The sequence below is a fragment of the Triticum urartu genome, chromosome 7A (genome assembly GCF_056163025.1).
Source record: "Triticum urartu cultivar PI428250 chromosome 7A, HENAU_Tu73, whole genome shotgun sequence".
Lineage (NCBI taxonomy): Eukaryota > Viridiplantae > Streptophyta > Magnoliopsida > Poales > Poaceae > Triticum > Triticum urartu.
Window position 1 is genome coordinate 352,885,928 of NC_141879.1, and position 23,655 is coordinate 352,909,582.

Genomic DNA, 23,655 nt, shown 5'->3' on the forward strand with positions numbered 1-23,655 from the left:
TACTTACGCTACTCTGCTGCATCATCCCTTCCTCTTCGGGGAAAACCAACGCAAGCTCAAGACGTAGCAAGAAGGATTTCTGGCGCCGTTGCCGGGGAGTCTACGCAAAAATTCAACATACCAAGTACCCATCACAATCCCTATCTCTTGCATTACATTATTTGCCATTTGCCTCTCGTTTTTCTCTCCCCCACTTCACCCTTGCCATTTTATTCGCCCTCTCTCTCTCTATCCTCCCTCTCCTTTTCGCTTGCCTTTTCGTTTGCTCGTGTGCTAGTTTGTTTGCTTGTCGTCATGGCTAGTCCTCTTTCTGCTCCTTTGTCCCCTGAGTTTGAAGTCCTTCACTTCAAACAAAAGCAAGGAGAAAACTTAAAGGATGCTTGGTTTAGAATGATGGAATCTTATCATAAATGCACCCTAGAAGTAAATTTCAGAATTTTGCTTTGCAACTTTTATGTTGGGCTTATGCCTCATAGACAACTTTTGGATTGTGTTGCCAAAGGCAATTTTATTGAAATTGATCCCAGTATCGCGCATGAAATTATAGAAGGTATAGTAGGAACTTTACCTCAACAAAAGGGGCCCCATCATACCCAAGAGAAAACGCAAGTTTTTGAGAAAATTTGCGAAGTAACTAAGATTTTACAGAAATCTCTTGAACCTCTTAAGAGCGTTAGCATAAATCTTCACCGCATGAATATGTTGATTACTCTTTGCAATAAGCGGTTGGATTCTTTAGATCTCAAGATCTCTGAATATGAAGGGAAACGTAAGGAACCTCCTGGATTCGAGCATAACATCGCTAAAAGAATTAAGAATCAAGATGGCAATACCTAGATCTATCCTCGCTTTTATGCCTAGCTAGGGGCGTTAAGCTATAGCGCTTGTTGGGAGGCAACCCAATTTTATTTTTATTCCTTGCTTTTTTCTCCTGCTTAGTAATAAATAAATTATTTATCCTCTGTTTTGGTTGTGTTTTTTGTGTTTAATTAGTGTTTGTGCCAAGTAGAACCGTTGGGAAGACTTGGGGAAAGTCTTGTTGAACTTGCTGTAAAAAACAGAAACTTTAGCGCTCACGAGAACTGCTGTCATTTTTATTTGAAGAGTGATATTTAGTTAATTATTTTTTCAGATGATTAATAGATAAATTACTCACGTCCAGCAATTTATTTTAGAATTTTTGGGGTTCCAGATCTTGCGCTAGCTACAGATTACTACAGACTGTTCTGTTTTTGACAGATTCTGTTTTTCGTGTGTTGTTTGCTTATTTTGATGAATCTATGGTTAGTAAAATAGTTTATAATCCATAGAGAAGTTGTAATACAGTAGGTTTAACACCAATATAAATAAATATTGAGTTCATTACAGTACCTTGAAGTGGTCTTTTGTTTTCTTTCGCTAACGGAGCTCACGAGTTTTCTACTTTAAGTTTTGTGTTGTGAAGTTTTCAAGTTTTGGGTGAATTCTTTTGATGGATTATGGAACAAGGAGTGGCAAGAGCCTAAGCTTGGGGATGCCCCGGAAGGCATCCCCTCTTTCGTCCACTTCCATCGGCAATTTACTTGGAGCTATATTTTTATTCACCAACATGATATGTGTTTTGCTTGGAGCGTCTTGTATTATTTGTGTCTTTGTGTCTTAGTATGCCACAATCATCCTTGCTGTACACACCTTTTGAGAGAGCCATACATGAATTAGAATTTGATAGAATACTCTATGTGCTTCACTTATATATTTTGAGCTATGTAGTTTTGCTCTATGTGCCTCACTTATATCTTTTTGAGCTAAGTAGTTTTGCTCTATGTGCTTCACTTATATCTTTCGAGCGCTATAATTTTGCTCTACGTGCTTCACTTAGATCTTTTAGAGCACGATGGTGGATTTATTTTAAAGAAACTATTGATCTCTCATGCTTCACTTAAATTATTTTGAGAGTCCCTTAATAGCATGGTAACTTGCTTAATAATAATATGCTTGGTATTCAAGATTTGTGAAACTTTCTTTTGAGTGTGTTGAATACTAAGAAAAGATTGAAGCATGATAATTGTTTTGAGATATGGAGGTGATAATATTAAAGTCATGCTAGTTGAGTAGTTGTGAATTTAAAGAATACTTGTGTTAAAGTTTGTGATTCCCGTAGCATGCACGTATGGTGAACCGTTATGTGATGAAGTCGGAGCATGATTTATTTATTGATTGTCTTCCTTATGAGTGGCGGTCGGGGACGAGCGATGGTCTTTTCCTACCAATCTATCCCCCTAGGAGCATGCGCGTAATACTTTGCTTTGATAACTTCTAGATTTTTGCAATAAGTATATGAGTTCTTTATGACTAATGTTGAGTCCATGGATCATACGCACTCTCACCCTTCCACCTTTGCTAGCCTCTCTAATACCGCGCACCTTTCGCTGGTATCATACACCTACCATATACCTTCCTCAAAACAGCCACCATACCTACCTATTATGGCATTTCCATAGCCATTCCGAGATATATTGCCATGCAACTTTCCACCATCTAGTTCATCATGACACATTCATCATTGTCATATTGCCTAGCATGATCATGTAGTTGACATAGTATTTGTGGCAAAGCCACCATTCATAATTTTTTCATACTTGTCACTCTTGATTCATTGCATATCCCGGTACACCACCGGAGGCATCCATATGGAGTCATACTTTGTTTTAGAATCGAGTTGTAATCATTGAGTTGTAAATAAATAAAAGTGTGATGATCATCATCTAATAGAGCATTGTCCCCAAAAAAAGAGAAAGTCCAAAGAAAAAAAAGAAGGCCCAAAAAAAGAGAAAATAAATAAAAAGGGGCAATGCTACTATCCTTTTACCACACTTGTGCTTCAAAGTAGCACCATGATCTTCATAGTAGAGAGTCTCTCATGTTATCACTTTCATATACTAGTGGGAATTTTACATTATAGAACTTGGCTTGTATATTCCAATGATGGGCTTCCTCAAATTGCCCTAGGTCTTCATGAGCAACCAAGTTGGATGCACACCCACTTAGTTTCTTTTTGAGCTTTCATATACTTATAGCTCTAGTGCATCCGTTGCATGGCAATCCCTACTCACTCACATTGATATCTATTGATGGGCATCTCCATAGCCCGTTGATACGCCCAGTTGATGTGAGACTATCTTCCCCTCCTTTTTGTCTTCTCCACAACCACCATTCTATTCCACCTATAGTGCTATATCCATGGCTCATGCTCATGTATTGCGTGAAGATTGATTTTTTTTGAAAAAGTTAGAGTATGAAACAATTGCTTGGCTTGTCATCGGGGTTGTGCATGATTTAAATACTTTGTGTGGTGAATATAGAGCATAGCCAGACTATATGATTTTGTAGGGATAACTTTCTTTGGCCATGTTATTTTGAGAAGACATAATTGCTTTGTTAGTATGCTTGAAGTATTATTATTTTTATGTCAATATAAACTTTTGTCTTGAATCTTTCGAATCTGAATATTCATATCACAATTAAGAAGATTTGCATTGAAATTATGACAAGTAGCACTCTGCATCAAAAATTCTCTTTTTATCATTTACCTACTCGAGGACGAGCAGGAATTAAGCTTGGGGATGCCTGATACGTCTCCAACGTATCTATAATTTTTGATTGCTCCATGCTATATTATCTACTGTTTTGGACTATATTGGGCTTTATTTTCCACTTCTATATTATTTTTGGGACTAACCTTTTAACCGGAGGCCCAGCCCAGAATTGCTCTTTTTTGCCTATTTCAGTGTTTTGAAGAAACGACATATCAAACGGAGTCCAAACGGAATAAAACCTTCGGGAACGTGATTTTCTCACCGAACGTGATCCATGAGACTTGGACCCTACTCCAAGGAGTCAAAGAGGCGGTCACGAGGGTGGGGGGAGCCCCCCTAGGCCGTGCCCCCTACCTCGTGGGCCCCTCGGAGCTCCACCGACGTACTCCTTCCTCCTATATATACCTACGTACCCCCAAACGAACAGATACAAAGCCAAAAACCTAATTCCACCGCCGCAACTTTCTGTATCCACGAGATCCCATCTCGGGGCCTGTTCCGGAGCTCCGCCGGAGAGGGCCGTCATCACGGAGGGCTTCTACATCATCATAGCCTCTCCGATGAAGTGTGAGTAGTTTACCTCAGACCTTCGGGTCCATAGTTAGTAGCTAGATGGCTTCTTCTCTCTTTTTGGATCTTAATACAAAGTTCTCCCCCTCTCTTGTGGAGATCTATTCGATGTAATCTTCTTTTTGCGGTGTGTTTGTTGAGACCGATGAATTGTGGGTTTATGATCAAGTCTATCTATGAATAATATTTGAATCTTCTCTGAATTCTTTTATGTATGATTGGTTATCTTTGCAAGTCTCTTCAAATTATCCATTTGGTTTGGCCAACTAGATTGGTAGTTCTTGCCATGGGAGAAGTGCTTAGCTTTGGGTTCGATCTTGCGGTGTCCTTTCCCAGTGACAGAAGGGGCAACAAGGCACGTATTGCATCGTTGCCATCGAGGATAACAAGATGGGTTTTATTTCATATTGCATGAATTTATCTCTCTACATCGTGTCATCTTGCTTAAGGCGTTACTTTGTTTTTAACTTAATACTCTAGATGCATGCTGGATAGCGGTCGATGAGTGGAGTAATAGTAGTAGATGCAGAATCGTTTCGGTCTACTTGTCACGGACATGATGCCTATATACATGATCATGCCTAGATATTCTCATAACTATGCTCAATTCTGTCAATTGCTCAACAGTAATTTGTTCACCCACCGTAGAATACTTATGCTCTTGAGAGAAGCCACTAGTGAAACCTATGGCCCCCGGGTCTATTCTCATCATATCAATCTCCATCACTTTAATCTTGTTTTGCCTTTTACTTTGCCTTTACTTTTTTACTTTGCATCTTTATACCAAAAATACCAAAAATATTATATCTATCAGATCTCACTCTCGTAAGTGACCGTGAAGGGATTGACAACCCCTAATCGCGTTGGTTGCGAGTAGCTATCGTTTTGTGCAGGTACGAGGGACTTGAGCGTGGCCTCCTACTGGATTGATACCTTGGTTCTCAAAAACTGAGGGAAATACTTACGCTACTCTATTGCATCATCCCTTCCTCTTCGGGGAAAACCAACGCAAGCTCAAGACGTAGCAATGTACTACTATTAGTCCACACATCGACCGCTATCCAGCATGCATCTAGAGTATTAAGTTCAAGAGAACAGAGTAATGCTTTAAGCAAGATGACATGATGTAGAGGGATAAACTCATGCAATATGATATAAACCCCATCTTGTTATCCTCGATGGCAACAATACAATTCGTGCCTTGTTGCCCCTACTGTCACTGGGAAAGGACAGCGCAAGATTGAACCCAAAGCTAAGCACTTCTCCCATTGCAAGAAAGATTAATCTAGTAGGCCAAACCAAACTGATAATTCGAAGAGACTTGCAAAGATAACCAATCATACATAAAATAATTCAGAGAATATTCAAATATTGTTCATAGATAAACTTGATCATAAACCCACAATTCATCAATCTCAACAAACACACCGCAAAAGAAGATTACATCGAATAGATCTCCACAAGAGAGGGGGAGAACATTGTATTGAGATCCAAAAAGAGAGAAGAAGCCATCTAGCTAATAAATATGGACCCGAAGGTCTGAGGTAAACTACTCACACATCATCGGAGAGGCTATGGTGTTGATGTAGAAGCCCTCCGTGATCGATGCCCCCTCCGGCGGAGCTCCGAAAAAGGCCCCAAGATGGGATCTCACGGGTACAGAAGGTTGCAGCGGTGGAATTAGGTTTTTGGCTCCGTTCTGGTAGTTTGGGGGTATGTAGGTATATATAGGAGGAAGGAGTACGTCGGTGGAGCAACGTGGGCCCCACGAGGGTGGAGGGCGCGCCTGGGGGTAGGCGCACCCCCCTACCTCGTGCCTTCCTGGTTGATGTCTTGACGTAGGGTCCGAGTCCTCTGGATCACGTTTGTTCCAAAAATCACGTTCCCGAAGGTTTCATTACGTTTGGACTCCGTTTGATATTCTTTTTCTGCGAAACTCTGAAATAGGCAAAAAACAACAATTCTGGGCTGGGCCTCCGGTTAATAGGTTAGTCCCAAAAATAATATAAAAGTGTATAATAAAGCCCAATAATGTCCAAAACAGGATATAATATAGCTTGGAACAATAAAAAATTATAGATATGTTGGAGACGTATCACCGATCATCGGACAAGTCAACCAAAGTCCATACTTTGTTCTCATACATGGATCCCATCTCAGATTTCTTGGCCTCAAACCATTTCGTGGAATTTGGGCTCATCATCGCTTCCTCATAGTTCCTAGGTTCGTCATGGTCAAGTAACTTAACCTCCAGAATAGGATTACCATACCACTCTAGTGCGGACCTTACTCTGGTTGACCTACAAGGTTTAGTAGTAACTTGATCAGAAGTTTCATGATCATCATCATTAGCTTCCTCACTGATTGGTGTAGGAATCACTGAACTGATTTCTGTGATGAAATACTTTCCAATAAGGGAGAAGGTACAATTACCTCATCAAGTTCTACTTTCCTTCCACTCACTTCTTTCGAGAGAAACTCCTTCTCTAGAAAGGATCCATTTTTAGCAACGAATATCTTGCCTTCGGATCTATGATAGAAGGTGTACCCAACTGTCTCCTTTGGGTATCCTATGAAGACACATTTCTCCGATTTGGGTTCGAGCTTATCAGGTTGAAGCTTTTTCACATAAGCATCACAACCCCAAACTTTAAGAAACGACAACTTGGGTTTCTTGTCAAACCACGGTTCATACGGTGTCATCTCAACGGATTTAGATGGTGCCCTGTTTAACGTGAATGCAGCCATCTCTAAAGCATAACCCCAAAACGATAGCGGTAAATCAGTAAGAGACATCATAGATCGCACCATATCTAATAAAGTGCAGTTACGACATTCGGACACACTGATAACCCAAAAGTATAGGGGATCAATTGTAGCCTCTTTCGATAAGTAAGAGTGTCAAACCCAACGAGGAGCTAAAGGTAGAACAAATATTCCCTCAAGTTCTATCGACCACCGATACAACTCTACGCATGCTTAACGTTCGCCTTACCTAGAACAAGTATGAAACTAGAAGTACTTTGTAGGTGTTGTAGGATAGGTTTGCAAGATAATAAAGAGCATGTAAATAAAAGCTAGGGGCTGTTTATATAAAGACACAACTAAATTAGTTTCAGTAGAGAGCTTTTTTTCACGAGAAAGTTATTTGTCCCTGGACAACCGATAACTAGACTGGTAGTCATTATTGTAATTTTATTTGAGGGAGAGGCATAAGCTAACATACTTTCTCTTCTTGGATCATATGCACTTATAATTGGAACTTTAGCAAGCATCCACAACTACTAAAGATCATTAAGGTAAAACCCAACCATAGCATTATAAGGCATCAAGTCCTCTTTACTCCCGTATGCAAACAACCTACTTACTCGGGTTTGTGCTTCTATCACTCACGCCACCCACCATAAGCAAATCATGAACATATTGCAAACCCTACAGCGGGGATCCCTCATGCTTGCGCGACACGGAGAGTGCCATAGGACATCAGCAATAATAAAACATGCAACTCAAACCAATCACGATCATCAATTAACCCATAGGACAAAATGGATCTATTCAAACATCATAGGATAGCCATACATCATTGGGAAATAATATATAGCATTGAGCACCATGTTTAAGTAGATATTACAACGGGTAAAAGAGGGGTTACACTGCTGCATAGAGGGGGGAAGAGTTGGTGATGACGGCGGTGAAGTATTTGGTGTAGATCGTTGTCGTGATGATGGCTCCGGCGGTGTTCCGACGCCACCGGGAGAGAGGGGGAGAGAGCCACCCCTCTTCTTCTTCTTCTTCTTCTTCCTTGACCATCCCCCTAGATGGGAGAATGATTTCCCTTTTGGTCCATGGCCTCCATGGCGTCGGAGGGGCAAGAGCCTCTCTAAGATTGGATCTCTCTCTCTCTCTCTCTCTCTCTCTCTCTCTCTCTCTCTGTTTCTGCGCTCCCTGATTCCGCCCTTTCACTGTTTCTTAAATTCCCAGAGATCCATAACTCCGATTAGGATGAAATTTTGGCACAATTTTTATTCGGATATTGGCTTTCTTTCGGAGAAAGAAGGGCACCGACCGCCTTAGAGAGTGGCCACGAGGGCCCAGGGCGCCCTAACCCATGGGGAACGCCCCTCATCCTCGTGGGCCCCTCGGGCATCGTCTCGTGTTGATTCCACTTCCCAAAATTCACATATATTCCAAAAAAATCTCCATAAGTTTTTATCTGTTTGGACTCCGTTTGATATGGATTTTCTGCGTAACAAAAAACATGCAACAAAGAGGAACTGACAGTGGGCGCTGGATCAATATGTTAGTCCTAAAAATAGTATAAAAAGTTGTCAAAAGTATGTAAAAGTTGTAGAATATTGGCATGGAACAATCAAAAATTATAGATACGACGGAGACGTGTCAACATCCCCAAGCTTAATTCCTGCTCGTCCTCGAGTAGGTAAATGATAAAAAAGATAATTTTTGATGTGGAATGCTACCTAGCATAATCTTGATCATGTAATCTAATCTTGGCATGAATATTAAGGCACGAGTGATTCAAAGCAATAGTCTATCATTTGACATTAAGACAATAATACTTCAAGCATACTAATAAAGCAATCATGTCTTTTCAAAATAACATGGCCAAAGAAAGTTATCCCTACAAAATCATATGGTCTGGCTATGCTCCATCTTCATCACACAAAATATTCAAATCATGCACAACCCCGATGACAAGCCAAGCAATTGTTTCATACCTTTGATGTTCTCAAACCTTTTCAACTTTCACGCAATACATGAGCGTGAGCCATGGACATAGCACTATATGTGGAATAGAATATGATGATGGAGGTTGTGTGGGGAAGACAAAAAGGGAGAAAGTCTCACATTGACGCGGCTAATCAACGGGCTATGGAGATGCCCATCAATTGATGTCAATGCGAGGAGTAGGGATTGCCATGCAACAGATGCACTAGAGCTATAAGTGTATGAAAGCTCAAACGGAAACTAAGTGGGTGTGCATCCAACTTGCTTGCTCATGAAGACCTAGGGCACTTGAGGAAGCTCATCGTTGGAATATACAAGCCAAGTTCTATAATGAAAATTCCCACTAGTATATGGAAGTGATAACTCAAGAGACTCTCTATATGAAGAACATGGTGCTACTCTGAAGCACAAGTGTGGTAAAATGATAGTAACATTGTCCCTTCTCTCTTTTCTCTCATTTTTTCTTTTTTCTTTTTTTGTAGGCTTCTTTGGCCTCTCTCTCTCTTTTGGCTTCTTTGGCCACTTTTATTTTGATAACCTCACATGGGACAATGTTCTAATAATGATGATCATCACACTTTTATTTACTTACAACTCAATATTACAACTCGATACTAGAACAAAGATATGACTCTATATGAATGCCTCCGGTGGTGTACTGAGATGTGCAATAATCTAGCGTGGCAATGAAATCAAAAAAACGGACAAGCCATGAAAACATCATGCTAGCTATCTTACAATCATGCAAAGAAATATGACAATAAATGATCAAGTCATGTATATGATGATGATGGAAGTTGCATGGCAATATATCTCGGAAGGGCTATGGAAATGCCATGATAGGTAGGTATGGTGGCTGTTTTGAGGAAGATATAAGGAGGCTTATGTGTGATAGAGCATATCATATCACGGGGTTTGGATGCACCAGCAAATTTTGCACCGACTCTCAAGCTGAGAAAGGGCAATGCACGGTACCGAAGAGGCTAGCAATGATGGAAGGGTGAGAGTGTGTATAATCCATGGACTCAACATTAGTCATAAAGAACTCACATACTTATTGCAAAAATCTATTAGTCATCGAAACAAAGTACTACGCACATGCTCCTAGGGGGGTAGATTGGTAGGAAAAGACTATCGCTCGTCCCCAACCGCCACTCATAAGGAAGACAATCAATAAATACCTCATGCTCCAACTTCATTACATAACGGTTCACCATACGTGCATGCTACGGGAATCACAAACTTCAACACAAGTATTTCTACAATCCATAACTACCCACTAGCATGACTCTAATATCACCATCTTTATATCCAAAATTATTGCAAGGAATCAAACATATGATATCCAGTGATCTACAAGTTTTATGTAGGATTTAATGACTAACCATGTGAATGACCAATTCCTGTCATCTCTCTAAATAGATATAAGTGAAGCAAGAGAGTTTAATTATTTCTACAAAAGATATGCCCACGCTCTAACAGATATAAGTGAATCAAAAGAGCATTCTACAAATGGCGGTTTTCTATGTGTAGGGAAACAAGCAATCCAAACTTCAAATGATATAAGCGAAGCACATGAAGCATTCTATAAAGCCCTACTCAAAAGATATAAGTGAAGCACAAAGAGCATTCTATAAATCAACCATGGACTATCTCATACCAGCATGGTGCATCAAAGAAAAGTGAAAACTAAATGCAAAAGACGCTCAAGATTTGCACATATCACATGAACGAAATGAAACCAAAAACATACCGATACTTGTAGAAGAAAGATGGGATGCCTTTCGGGGAATCCCCAAGCTTAGACGCTTGAGTCTCCTTGAATATTTACTTGGGGTGCCTTGGTCATCCCCAATCTTGAGCTCTTGCCTCTCCTCCTTCTCTTCATATCGAGACCTCCTCGATCCTTGATCACTTCATCCACACAAAACTCAACAAAAAGTTCGGTAAGGTACATTAGTATAATAAAGCAAATCACTACTCTAAGTACTATTGCAACCCAGTTCATATTCTGTTTTTGCATTGTATATACTGTATATAACTTTTCCATGGCTTAATCCACTGATAGAAATCGATAGTTTCATCAAAACAAGCAAACAATGCATCAAAAACAGAATCTGTCTTAAACAGGACAGTCTGTAGTAATCTGAACATTCACCATACTTCTTCTAATCCATTTTTTTTAAAAAAATTAGGAAAAATAAACAATTTGTATATAGAAAGACAGTGCAAAAAGTTTCAGAACCGTTTGATGTTCCAGTAAAAAATGTAAAATCACACACTACAGCCAAAGTTTCTGTTTTGCACCGCACAAACTAACAGGCAATGTAAACATCCTAAAGGCAAATCTTGGCACGTTACTTTTATAATACAATGGAAATGTACAAGGGGGTAATTACTTTTGTTGAAAAGTTTCTGTAATCAAGATTCACAAAGTTTCCGTGAGCATGAACAAAGTTCAAGGAGCTCCCTCACTTCAACAATGCTTGTCTCTCTCACTTTCACTTTCCTTTTTGAAAAGTTTTGGGTTCCCCTCTTAATTTTTTTGTTTTTAAACTCTATAAAAGCACTCAACAGAAATAAATGACTCTCTAAAACTTCTGGGTTGTCTCCCTGGCAGCGCTTTCTTTAAAGCCATTATGCTAGGCATAAGGTGCTCAAGTCATGAATCCACCCGGATCCCAAGGTATATCAAAGCCAATTTGAATTAGCAATGATTTGGAATTTAGTAGTGAGCACAAAGAAACATATATAAATCAATGACGAAGTCTAACTCTCTTCCGATGCATCGGCATGTCATACAAGAACAATTCATGCACATCAAGTAAAGGCCAATGCATATCATAAGAAGTTTCTTGCAATTTTATCGTGTTGGAAACATAGAGAGGTAGAGATGTAGTTCCTCTCTCATAATAATTGCAAGTAGGAGAAGCAAGCACATGCATATTATATTCATCAAAATTATCATGTGCAACGGTGAAAGTCCACCCATCAATATAATCCTTAATAAGTGCAAACTTCTCCGATATAGTGTAGTTTGGAGAATTCAAAAAGATAATAGGACTATCATGTGTGGGTGCAATAGCAACAATTTCATGTTTAACATAAGGAACAATAGCAAGTTCATCTCCATAAGCATAATTCATATTGGCATCTTGGCCACAAGAATAGCAATCATCAAGTTCATCAAAAAGGAATATTTCAAACGAATCAACGGGATCATAGCAATTATCATGGCATTCATCCTTCGCAAGAATGAAGGGACATTAAATAATGTATGAGTTGGAGAGTTACTCTCATTAGAAGGTGGGAACGGGTAGCTAATATGATCTTCCTCCTTTTGTTCTTCGCTCTCCTCATCATCTTTTTCATCCAACAAGCTCACAGTTTCATCAATTTCTTCTTCCATAGACTCCTGCAAAATATTAGTCTCTTCTCAGACAGCGGAGACTTTCTCAATAAATTCATCAATATCATAATTGTATTTATAATTCTCATAGCAATATTTAAGGATAGCTAAATTTTCAGGTCTATAAACAGAATCATCAAAATCTTCAAACTCCTTAAACAAAGATTTAATTTCACAAGCACCCTTAAAAGCAACAAATTCTTCTATTCGTTCCACATCATAGTAATCATATATACCATTAGCATAAGAAGCTAAGGTTTCATTATCATTAAATTTGCATGAAAAGGGGAGGTGTGGAGCCTTCATCCTAGAGCAACAAGTATAATCTTATCTCAAGCATAGTTGCCGAGCATACCAATGCAACATATAAATTTGATCCCATAATAGTTTCCCTTTTTGAGTCAAGCGATAATCCCTAAAGTATTCACGTTGATCCAACATGTCTCCCATTACATAATTGAATGGGGTTTTCTTAGGATTATTAAAGTAGTGCATAATATCTTTCACATAATGAGCATCGAGGGCTTTAGGAGGTTCCCCATATCCATGAGTAGCAAGTAAACCTAATTTTTTTTGGTATTTCGTGTTCCATATCCATAACTAAAGATAGAGAAAAACTTAGAACAACAAATAAAATCCACTTAGTGATAAAGCAAACAAGCACACATGAGAATATTCACCCCACGCTATTGCTCCCCGGCAACGGCACTAGAAAAAGGTCTTGATAACCCACAAGTATAGGGGATCAATTGTAGCCTCTTTCGATAAGTAAGAGTGTCGAACCCAACGAGGAGCTAAAGGTAGAACAAATATTCCCTCAAGTTCTATCGACCACCGATACAACTCTACGCATGCTTAACGTTCGCCTTACCTAGAACAAGTATGAAACTAGAAGTACTTTGTAGGTGTTGTAGGCTAGGTTTGCAACATAATAAAGAGCATGTAAATAAAAGCTAGGGGCTGTTTATATAAAGACACAACTAAATTAGTTTCAGTAGAGAGCTTTTTTTCACGAGAAAGTTATTTGTCCCTGGACAACCGATAACTAGACTGGTAGTCATTATTGTAATTTTATTTGAGGGAGAGGCATAAGCTAACATACTTTCTCTTCTTGGATCATATGCACTTATGATTGGAACTCTAGAAAGCATCCGCAACTACTAAAGATCATTAAGGTAAAACCCAACCATAGCATCAAAAGGCATCAAGTCCTCTTTACTCCCATACGCAAATAACCTACTTACTCGGCTCTGTGCTTCTGTCACTCATGCCACCCACCATAAGCAAATCATGAACATATTGCAAACCCTACAGCGGGGATCCCTCATGCTTGCACGACACGGAGAGCACCATAGGACATCACCAATAATAAAACATGCAACTCAAACCAATCACGATCACCAATTAACCCATAGGACAAAACGGATCTACTCAAACATCATAAGATAGCCATACATCATTGGGAAATAATATATAGCGTTGAGCACCATGTTTAAGTAGAGATTATAGCGGGTAAAAGAGGGGTTACACCGCTGCATAGAGGGGGGGGGGGAAGAGTTGGTGATGATGGTGGTGAAGTTGTTGGTGTAGATCGTTGTCGCGATGATTGCCCCGGTGGTGTTCCGGCGCCACCGAGAGAGAGGGGGAGAGAGCCACCCTTCTTATTATTCTTCCTTGACCTTCCCCCTAGATGGGAGAAGGGTTTTCCCTCTGGTCCATGGCCTCCATGGCGGCGGAGGGGCGAGAGCCCCTCCGAGATTGGATCTCTTTCTCTGTTTCCTTCTGTTTCTGCGCTCCCTGATTCTACCCTTTCACCGTTTCTTAAATTCCCGGAGATCCGTAACTCCGATTGGGATGAAATTTTGACACGATTTTTATCCAGATATTGGCTTTCTTGCAGCGAAAGAAGGGCACCAACCGCCTTATGGAGTGGCCACGAGGACCCAGGGCACGCCCTAACCACTGGGGCGCGCCCCTCACCCTCGTGGGCCCCTCGGGCATCGTCTCACATTGATTCCACTTCCCAAAATTCACATATATTCCAAAAAAATCTCCGTAAGTTTTTATCCCGTTTGGACTCCGTTTGATATGGATTTTCTGCGAAACAAAAAACATGCAACAAATAGGAACTGACATTGGGCACTGGATCAATATGTTAGTCCCAAAAATAGTATATAAAAAGTTGCCAAAAGTATGTAAAAGTTGTAGAATATTGGCATGGAACAATCAAAAATTATAGATACAATGGAGGCGTATGACACACCATCACGTTGTGGTGTTCCAGGTGGCGTGAGTTGTGAAACTATTCCACATTGTTTCAAATGAAGACCAAACTCATAACTCAAATATTCACCTCCACGATCAGAGCGTAGAAACTTTATTTTCTTGTTACGATGATTTTCCACTTCACTCTGAAATTCTTTGAACTTTTCAAATGTTTCAGATTTATGTTTCTTCAAGTAGATATACTCGTACCTGCTCAAATCATCTGTGAAGGTCAGAAAATAATGATACCCACCGTGAGCCTCAACACTCATCAGACTGCATACATCAGTATGTATTATTTCCAATAAGTCAGTTGCTCGCTCCATTGTTCCAAAGAATGGAGTTTTAGTCATCTTGCCCATGAGGCATGGTTCGCAAGCATCAAGTGATTCATAATCAAGTGATTCCAAAAGCCCATCAGTCTGGAGTTTCTTCATGCGCTTTACACCAATATGACCTAAACGGCAGTGCCACAAATAAGTTGCACTATCATTATTAAACTTGTATCTTTTGGCTTCAATATTATGAATATGTGTATCGCTACTATCGAGATTCAACAAAAATAGACCACTCATCAAGGGTGCATGACCATAAAAGATATTACTCATATAAATAGAACAACCATTGTTCTCTGATTTAAATGGATAACCGTCTCGCAACAAACAAGATTCAGATATAATGTTCATGCTTAATGCTCGCACCAAATAACAATTATTCAGGTCTAAAACTAATCCCGAAGGTAGATGTAGAGGTAGTGTGCCGACGGCGATCACATCGACTTTGGAACCATTTCCCACGTGCATCGTCACCTCGTCCTTAGCCAATCTTCGTTTAATTTGTAGCCCCTGTTTCAAGTTACAAATATGAGCAACAGAACCAGTATCAAATACCCAGGCGCTACTACGAGCATTAGTAAGGTACACATCAATAACATGTATATCAAATATACCTTTCACTTTGCCATCCTTCTTATCCGTCAAATACTTGGGGCAGTTCCGCTTCCAGTGACCAGTCCCTTTGCAGTAGAAGCACTCAGTCTCAGGCTTAGGTCCAGACTTGGGCTTCTTCACTTGAGCAGCAACTTGCTTGCCATTCTTCCTAAAGTTCCCCTTCTTCCCTTTGCCCTTTTTCTTGAAACTGGTGGTCTTGTTAACCATCAACACTTGATGCTCCTTCTTGATTTCTACCTCCACAGCCTTTAGCATTGCGAAGAGCTCGGGAATTGTTTTATTCATCCCTTGCATATTATAGTTCATCACGAAGCTTTTGTAGCTTGGTGGCAGTGATTGAAGAACTCTGTCAATGACACTATCATCAGGAAGATTAACTCCCAGTTGAGTCAAGTGATTGTGGTACCCAGACATTCTGAGTGTATGTTCAGTGACATAACTATTCTCCTCCATCTTGAAGTTATAGAACTTATTGGAGACTTCATATCTCTCAATTCGGGCATTTGCTTGAAATATTAACTTCAACTCCTGGAACATCTCATATGCTCCATGACGTTCAAAACGTCTTTGAAGTCCCGATTCTAAGCCGTAAAGCATGGCACACTGAACTATCGAGTAGTCATCAGCTTTGCTCTGCCAGACGTTCATAACATCTGGAGTTGCTCCTGCAGTGGGTTTTGCACCTAGCGGTGCTTCCAGGACGTAATTCTTCTGTGCAGCAATGAGGATAATCCTCAAGTTATGGAACCAATCCGTGTAATTTCTACCATCATCTTTCAACTTAGATTTCTCTAAACGAATTAAAATTCAAGGGAACAGTAGCACGGGCCATTGATCTACGACAACATAGATATGCAAAATACTATCAGGAACTAAGTTCGTGACAAATTAAAGTTTAATTAATCATATTACTTAAGAACTCCCACTTAGATAGACATCCCTCTAGCCATCTAAATGATCACGTGATCCATATCAACTAAACCATGTCCAATCATCACGTGAGATGGAGTAGCTTTCAATGGTGAACATCACTATGTTGATCATATCTACTATATGATTCACGTTCGACCTTTTGGTCTCTGTGTTCCGAGGCCATGTCTGCATATGCTAGGCTCGTCAAGTATAACCCGAGTATTCTGCACATGCAAAACTTCCTTGCACCCGTTGTATGTGAACGTAGAGCTTATCACACCCGATCATCACGTGGTGTCTCGGCATGACGAACTGTAGCAATGGTGCATACTCAGAGAGAACACTTGTACCTTGAAATTTAGTGAGGGATCATCTTATAATGCTACTGTCGTACTAAGCAAAATAAGATTCATAAAGGATAAACATCACATGCAATCAAAAAAAGTGATATGATATGGCCATCATCATCTTGTGCCTTTGATCTCCATCTCTAAAGCATCATCATGATCACCATCGTCACCCGCTTGACACCTTGATCTCCATCGTAGCATCATTGTCGTCTCGCCAATTATTGCTTCTATGACTATCACTACCGCTTCGTGATAAAGTAAAGCAATTACATGGCGATTGCGTTTCATACAATAAAGCGACAACCATAAGGCTCCTGCCAGTTGCCGATAACTTCTACAAAACATGATCATCTCATACAACAATTTATATCTCATCACGTCTTGACCATATCATATCACAACATGCCCTGCAAAAAAAGTTAGACAACCTCTACTTTGTTGTTGCAAGTTTTACGTGGCTGCTACGGGCTTCTAGCAAGAACTGTTCTTACCTACGCATCAAAACCACAATGATTTTTTGTCAAGTGTGCTGTTTTAACCTTCAACAAGGATTGGGCGTAGTCAAACTCGATTCAACTAAAGTTGGAGAAACAAACACCCGCCAACCACCTGTGTGCAAAGCACGTCGGTAGAACCAGTATCATGAACATGGTCATGTAATGTCAGTCCAGGCCGCTCCATCCAACAATATCGTCGAATCAAAGTAAGACGTTGCTGGTAAGCAGTATGACTATTATCGCCCACAACTCATTGTGTTCTACTTGTGCATATAACATCTACGTATAGACCTGGCTCGGATGCCACTATTGGGGAACACAGTATTCAAAAAAAAATCCTACGATCACCCAAGATCTCTCTAGGTGATGCATAGCAATGAGAGGGGAGAGTGTGTCCATGTACCCTTGTAGACCGAAAGCGGAATCGTTTAGTAACACGGTTGATGTAGTCTAACGTCTTCGTGATTCAACCGATCCAAGCACCGAACGTATGGCACCTCCGTGTTCAGCACAAGTTCGGCTTGATGACGTCCCTCGAGCTCTTGATCCAGTTGAGGACGAGGGAGAGTTTCGTCAGCACGACGACGTGTTGATGGTGATGATGAAGTTACCGGCGCGGGGCTTCGCCTAAGCACTACAACGATATGACCGATGTGTGTAACTGTGGAGGGGGGCACCGCACAGGGCTAAGAGAAGACTTAGTGTGCCTTTGGGGTGCCCCCTTCCCACGTATATAAAGGAGGGGGGAAGAGGAGGTGCGCCAAGGGGGGAGTCCTACTTGGACTCCCAGTCCAAGTAGGATTCGGCCCCCCCTTTCCTATTCCAACTAGGAGAAGGAAGGAAGGGAGAAGAGGGGAGAAGGAAAGAGGGGGGCGCCACCCCTCCTAGTCCAATTCGGACCAGCCCATGGGGGGCGCGGCCACCCCTTGAGGCCCTTCTCTCCTTTCCCCTAAAGCCCATTAAGGTCCATTACTCTCCCGGGGGGTTCCGGTAACCTCCCGGTACTTCGGAAAATACCTGAAACACTTCGGAACCATTCCGGTGTCCGAATATAACCTTTCAATATATCAATCTTTACCTCTCAACCATTTCAAGACTCCTCATCATGTCTGTGATCTCATCCGGTACTCCGAACAAACTTTGGTCAGCAAATCACATAACTCATAATACAAATCGACATCGAACGTTAAGCACGCAGACCCTATGGGTTCAAGGACTATGTAGACATGACCGAGACACATCTCCGGTCAATAAACGATAGCGGAACCTAGATGCTCATATTAGCTCCTACATATTCTACGAAGATCTTTATCGGTCAAACTGCATAACAACATACGTTGTTCCCTCTGTCATCGGTATGTTACTTGCCCGAGATTCGATCATCGGTATCATCATACCTAGTTCAATCTCGTTACCGACAAGTCTCTTTACTCGTTCCATAATGAATCATCCTGTAACTAACTCATTAGTCACATTGCTTGCAAGGCTTATAGTGATGTGCATTATCGAGAGGGCCCAGAGATACCACTCCGATACACGGAGTGACAAATCGTAATCTCGATCTATGCCAACTCAACAAACACCATCAGAGACACCTGTAGAGCATCTTTATAATCACCTAGTTACGTTGTGACGTTTGATAGCACACAAGGTGTTCCTCCGGTATTCGGGAGTTGCATAATCTCATAGTCAGAGGAACATGTATAAGTCATGAAGAAAGTAATAGCAATAAAACTAAACGATCATTATGCTAAGCTAACGGATGGGTCTTGTCCATCACATCATTCTCTAATGATGTGATCCCGTTCATCAAATTACAACACATGTCTATGGTTAGGAAACTTAACCATCTTTGATTAACGAGCTAGTTAAGTAGAGGCATACTAGGGACACTCTGTTTGTCTATGTATTCACACATGTACTAAGTTTCCGGTTAATACAATTCCAGCATGAATAATAAACATTTATCATGATAAAAGGAAATATAAATAACAACTTTATTATTGCCTCCAGGGCATATTGCCTTCAGGGGCAAGCAGGGGAATCGGACGGGGGCCCCACCAGCAACTCATGGGCAAGGTTGGAGAGACTCGAGGAGGCTGAAGGAAATATGTCCTAGAGGCAATAATAAAGTTATTATTTATTTCCTTATATCATGATAAATGTTTATTATTCATGCTAGAATTGTATTAACCGGAAACTTAGTACATGTGTGAATACATAGACAAACATAGTGTCACTAGTATGCCTCTACTTGACTAGCTTGTTGAATCAAAGATAGTTAAGTTTCCTAGCCATAGACATGAGTTGTCATTTGATTAATGGGATCACATCATTAGAGAATGATGTGATTGGCTTGACCCATTCCATTAGCTTAGCACGATGATCGTTTAGTTTGTTGCTACTGCTTTCTTCATGACTTATACATGTTCCTCTGACTATGAGATTATGCAACTCCCGAATACCGGAGGAACACCTTGTGTGCTATCAAACGTCACAACGTAACTAGGTGATTATAAAGATGCTCTACATGTGTCTCCAATGGTGTTTGTTGAGTTGGCATAGATCGAGATTACGATTTGTCACTCCGTGTATCGAAGAGGTATCTCTGGGCCCTCTCGGTAATGCACATCACTATAAGTCTTGCAAGAAATGTGACTAATGAGTTAGTTACGGGATGATGCATTATGGAACGAGTAAAGGGACTTGTCGATAATGAGATTGAACTAGGTATGATGATACCGATGATCGAATCTCGGGCAAGTAACATATCGATGACAAAGGGAACAACGTATGTTGTTATGTGGTTTGACCGATAAAGATCTTCGTAGAATATGTAGGAGCCAATATGAGCATCCAGGTTCCGCTATTGGTTATTGACCGGAGACGTGTCTCGGTCATGTCTACATAGTTCTCGAACCCGTAGGGTCTGCACGCTTAACGTTCAGTGACGATCGGTAATACTAGTTTATGTGTTTTGATGTATCGAAGGTAGTTCGGAGTCCCGGATGAGATCGGGGACATGACGAGGAGTCTCGAAATGGCCGAGTCGTAAAGATCGATATATTGGACGACTATATTCGGACATCGGAAAAGGTTCCGAGTGACTCGGGTATTTTTCGGAGTACCGGAGAGTTACGGGAATTTGCCGGGGAGTATATGGGCCTTATTGGGCTTTAGGGGAAAGAGAGACAGGAGGCTGTGCACCCCCCAAGGCTTAGTCCGAATTGGACTAGGGGGAGGGGCTGCGCCCCCTCCTTCCTTCTCTTCTCTTTACCCTTTCCTTCTCTCCTACTCCTACTACATGGAAGTGGGGAATCCTACTCCCGGTGGGAGTAGGACTCCCCAGGGCGCGCCATAGTAGAGGGCCGACCCTCCCCCTCCTCCACTCCTTTATATATGGGGGAGGGGGGCACCCCATGGACACACAAGTTGATAATTGATCTTTTAGCCGTGTGCGGTGCCCCCTCCACCATAATCCACCTCGGTCATATCGTAGCGGTGCTTAGGCGAAGCCCTGCGTTGGTAGCTTCATCAACACCGTCATCACACCGTCGTGCTGATGGAACTCTCCCTCGAAGATCTACTGGATCGTGAGTTCATGGGACGTCACCGAGCTAAACGTGTGTAGATCGCGAAGGTGCCGTACGTTCGGTACTAGGATCGGTCGACGTGAAGACGTACAACTACATCAACCGCGTTGTCATAACGCTTCCGCTTATGGTCTACGAGGGTACATGGACGACACTCTCCCCTCTTGTTGCTATCCATCACCATGATCTTGCGTGTGCGTATGAATTTTTTTGAAATTACTGTGTTCCCCAGCAGTGGTATCCGAGCCAGGTCTATGCGTAGATGTTATATGCATGAGTAGAACACAAAGGAGTTGTGGGCGTGGGTATATAAATATTGCTTGCCGTCACTAGTTGATTCTTGATTCAGCGGCATTGTTGGATGAAGCGGCCCAGACCGACATTACGCGTATGCTTACGCGAGACTGGTTCTACCGACGTGCTTCGCACACAGGTGGCTAGTGGGTGTCTATTTCTCCAGCTTTAGTTGAATCGAATTCAATGAACAGGGTTCTTTCTGAAGATCAAAAAGCAATCACTATACCGTGTTGTGGTTTTTGATGCGTAGGTAAGAACGGTTCTTGCTCAGCCCGTAGCAGCCACGTAAAACTTGCAACAACAAAGTAGAGGACGTCTAGCTTGTTTTTGCAGGGCTTGTTGTGATGTGATATGGTCAAGACATGATGAGATATAAGTTGTTGTATGAGATGATCATGTTTTGTTGAAGTTATCAGCAACTGGCAAAAGCCTTATGGTTGTCTCTTTATTGCATAAGATGCAAGCGCCATATAATTTCTTTACTTTATCGCTATGCGATAGCAATAGTTGCAAGAGCAATAGTTGGCGAGACGACCATGTGAGGACACATTGATAGAGATCAATATGATGGAGATCATGGTGTCATGCCGGTGACGATAGAGATCATGACGGTACTTTGGAGATGGAGATCAAAGGCGCAAGATGATCATGGCCATATCATGTCACATATTTTGATTGCATGTGATGTTTATCCTTTATGCATCTTATTTTTCTTAGTTCGGCGGTAGCATTATAAGATGATCTCTCACTAAATTTCAAGGTATAAGTGTTCTCCCTGAGTATGCACCATTGTGACAGTTCGTCGTGCCAAGACACCACGTGATGATCGGGGCGTGATAAGCTCTACGTTCACATAGAACAGGTGCAAGCCAGTTTTGCACACGCGGAATACTCGGGTTAAACTTGACGAGCCTAGCATATGCAGATATGGCCTCGGAACACTGGAGACTGAAAGGTTGAGCGTGAATCATATAGTAGATATGATCAACATAGTGATGTTCACCATTGAAAACTACTCCATCTCACGTGATGATCAGACATGGTTTAGTTGATTTGGATCACGTGATCATTTAGATGACTAGAGGGATGTCTATCTAAGTGGGAGTTCTTAAGTAATATGATTACTTGAACTTTAATTTATCATGAACTTAGTCCTGATAGTGTTTGCATATCTATGTTGTAGATCAATTGCTCGCATATAGCTTCCCCGTTTTTTTGATATGTTCCTAGAGAAATAATATGTTGAAAGATGATAGTAGCAATGATACGGACTAGGTCCGTGATCTGAGGTTTATCCTCATTGATGCATAGAAAATTATGTCCTTAATGCACTGCTAGGTGACAGAACTATTGCAGGAGCAGATGCAGACGTTATGAACGTTTTGACAAGCTCGGTATGATGACTACTTGATAGTTTAGTGCACCATGCTTTACGGCTTAGAACCGGGACTTAAAAATGTTTTGAATGCCACGGAACATATAAGATGTTCTAAGAGTTGAAATTGGTCTTTCATACTCATGCCCATGTCAAGAGGTATGAGACCTCTGACAGTACTTTGTCTACAAGATGGAGGAGAATAGCTCAATGAGTGAGCATGTGCTCAGAATGTCTGAGTACTACAATCACTTGAATCAAGTGGGAGTTAATCTTCCCGATAAGGTAGTGATTGACAGAGTTCTCTAGTCACTATCACCAAGTTACAAGAACTTTATGATGAACTATAATAAGCAAGGGATAATGGAAACAATTCCCAAAGCTCTTCGTGATGCTGAAATCGGCAAAGGTAGAAATCAAGAAAAAGCATCAAGTGTTGATGGTTGACAAGACCACTGGTTTCAAGTAAAAGGGCAAGGAAAAGAAAGGGAACTTCAAGAAGAATGTCAAGCAAGTTTCCACTCCCATGAAGAAGCCCAAAGCTAGACCCAAGCCTGAAACTGAGTGCTTCTACTGCAAAGGAAATGGTCACTGGAAGTGGAACTGCCCTAGATACTTGGCGGATAAGAAGGATGGCAAATTGAACAAAGGTATATTTGATATACATGTTATTGATGTGTACTTTACTAGTGTTTATAGCAAACCCCTCGGTATTTGATACTAGTTCAGTTGCTAAGAGTAGTAACTCAAAACGGGAGTTGCAAAATAAACAAAGACTAGTTGAGGACGAGGTGACGATGTGTGTTGGAAATGATTCCAAGGTTGATAATATCACCATCGCACACTCCCTTTACCTTCAGGATTAGTGTTGAACCTAAAATAAATGTTATTTGGTGTTTGTGTTGAGCATAATATGATTGGATCATGTTTATTGCTACGGTTATTCATTTAATTCAAAGAATAATTGTTATTCTGTTTACATGAATAAAACCTTCTGTGGTCATACACCCAAGGTGAATGGTTTATTGAATCTCGATTGTAGTGATACACATATTCATAATATTGAAGCCAAAAGATGCAAAGTTAATAATGATAGTGCAACCTATTTGGGGCACT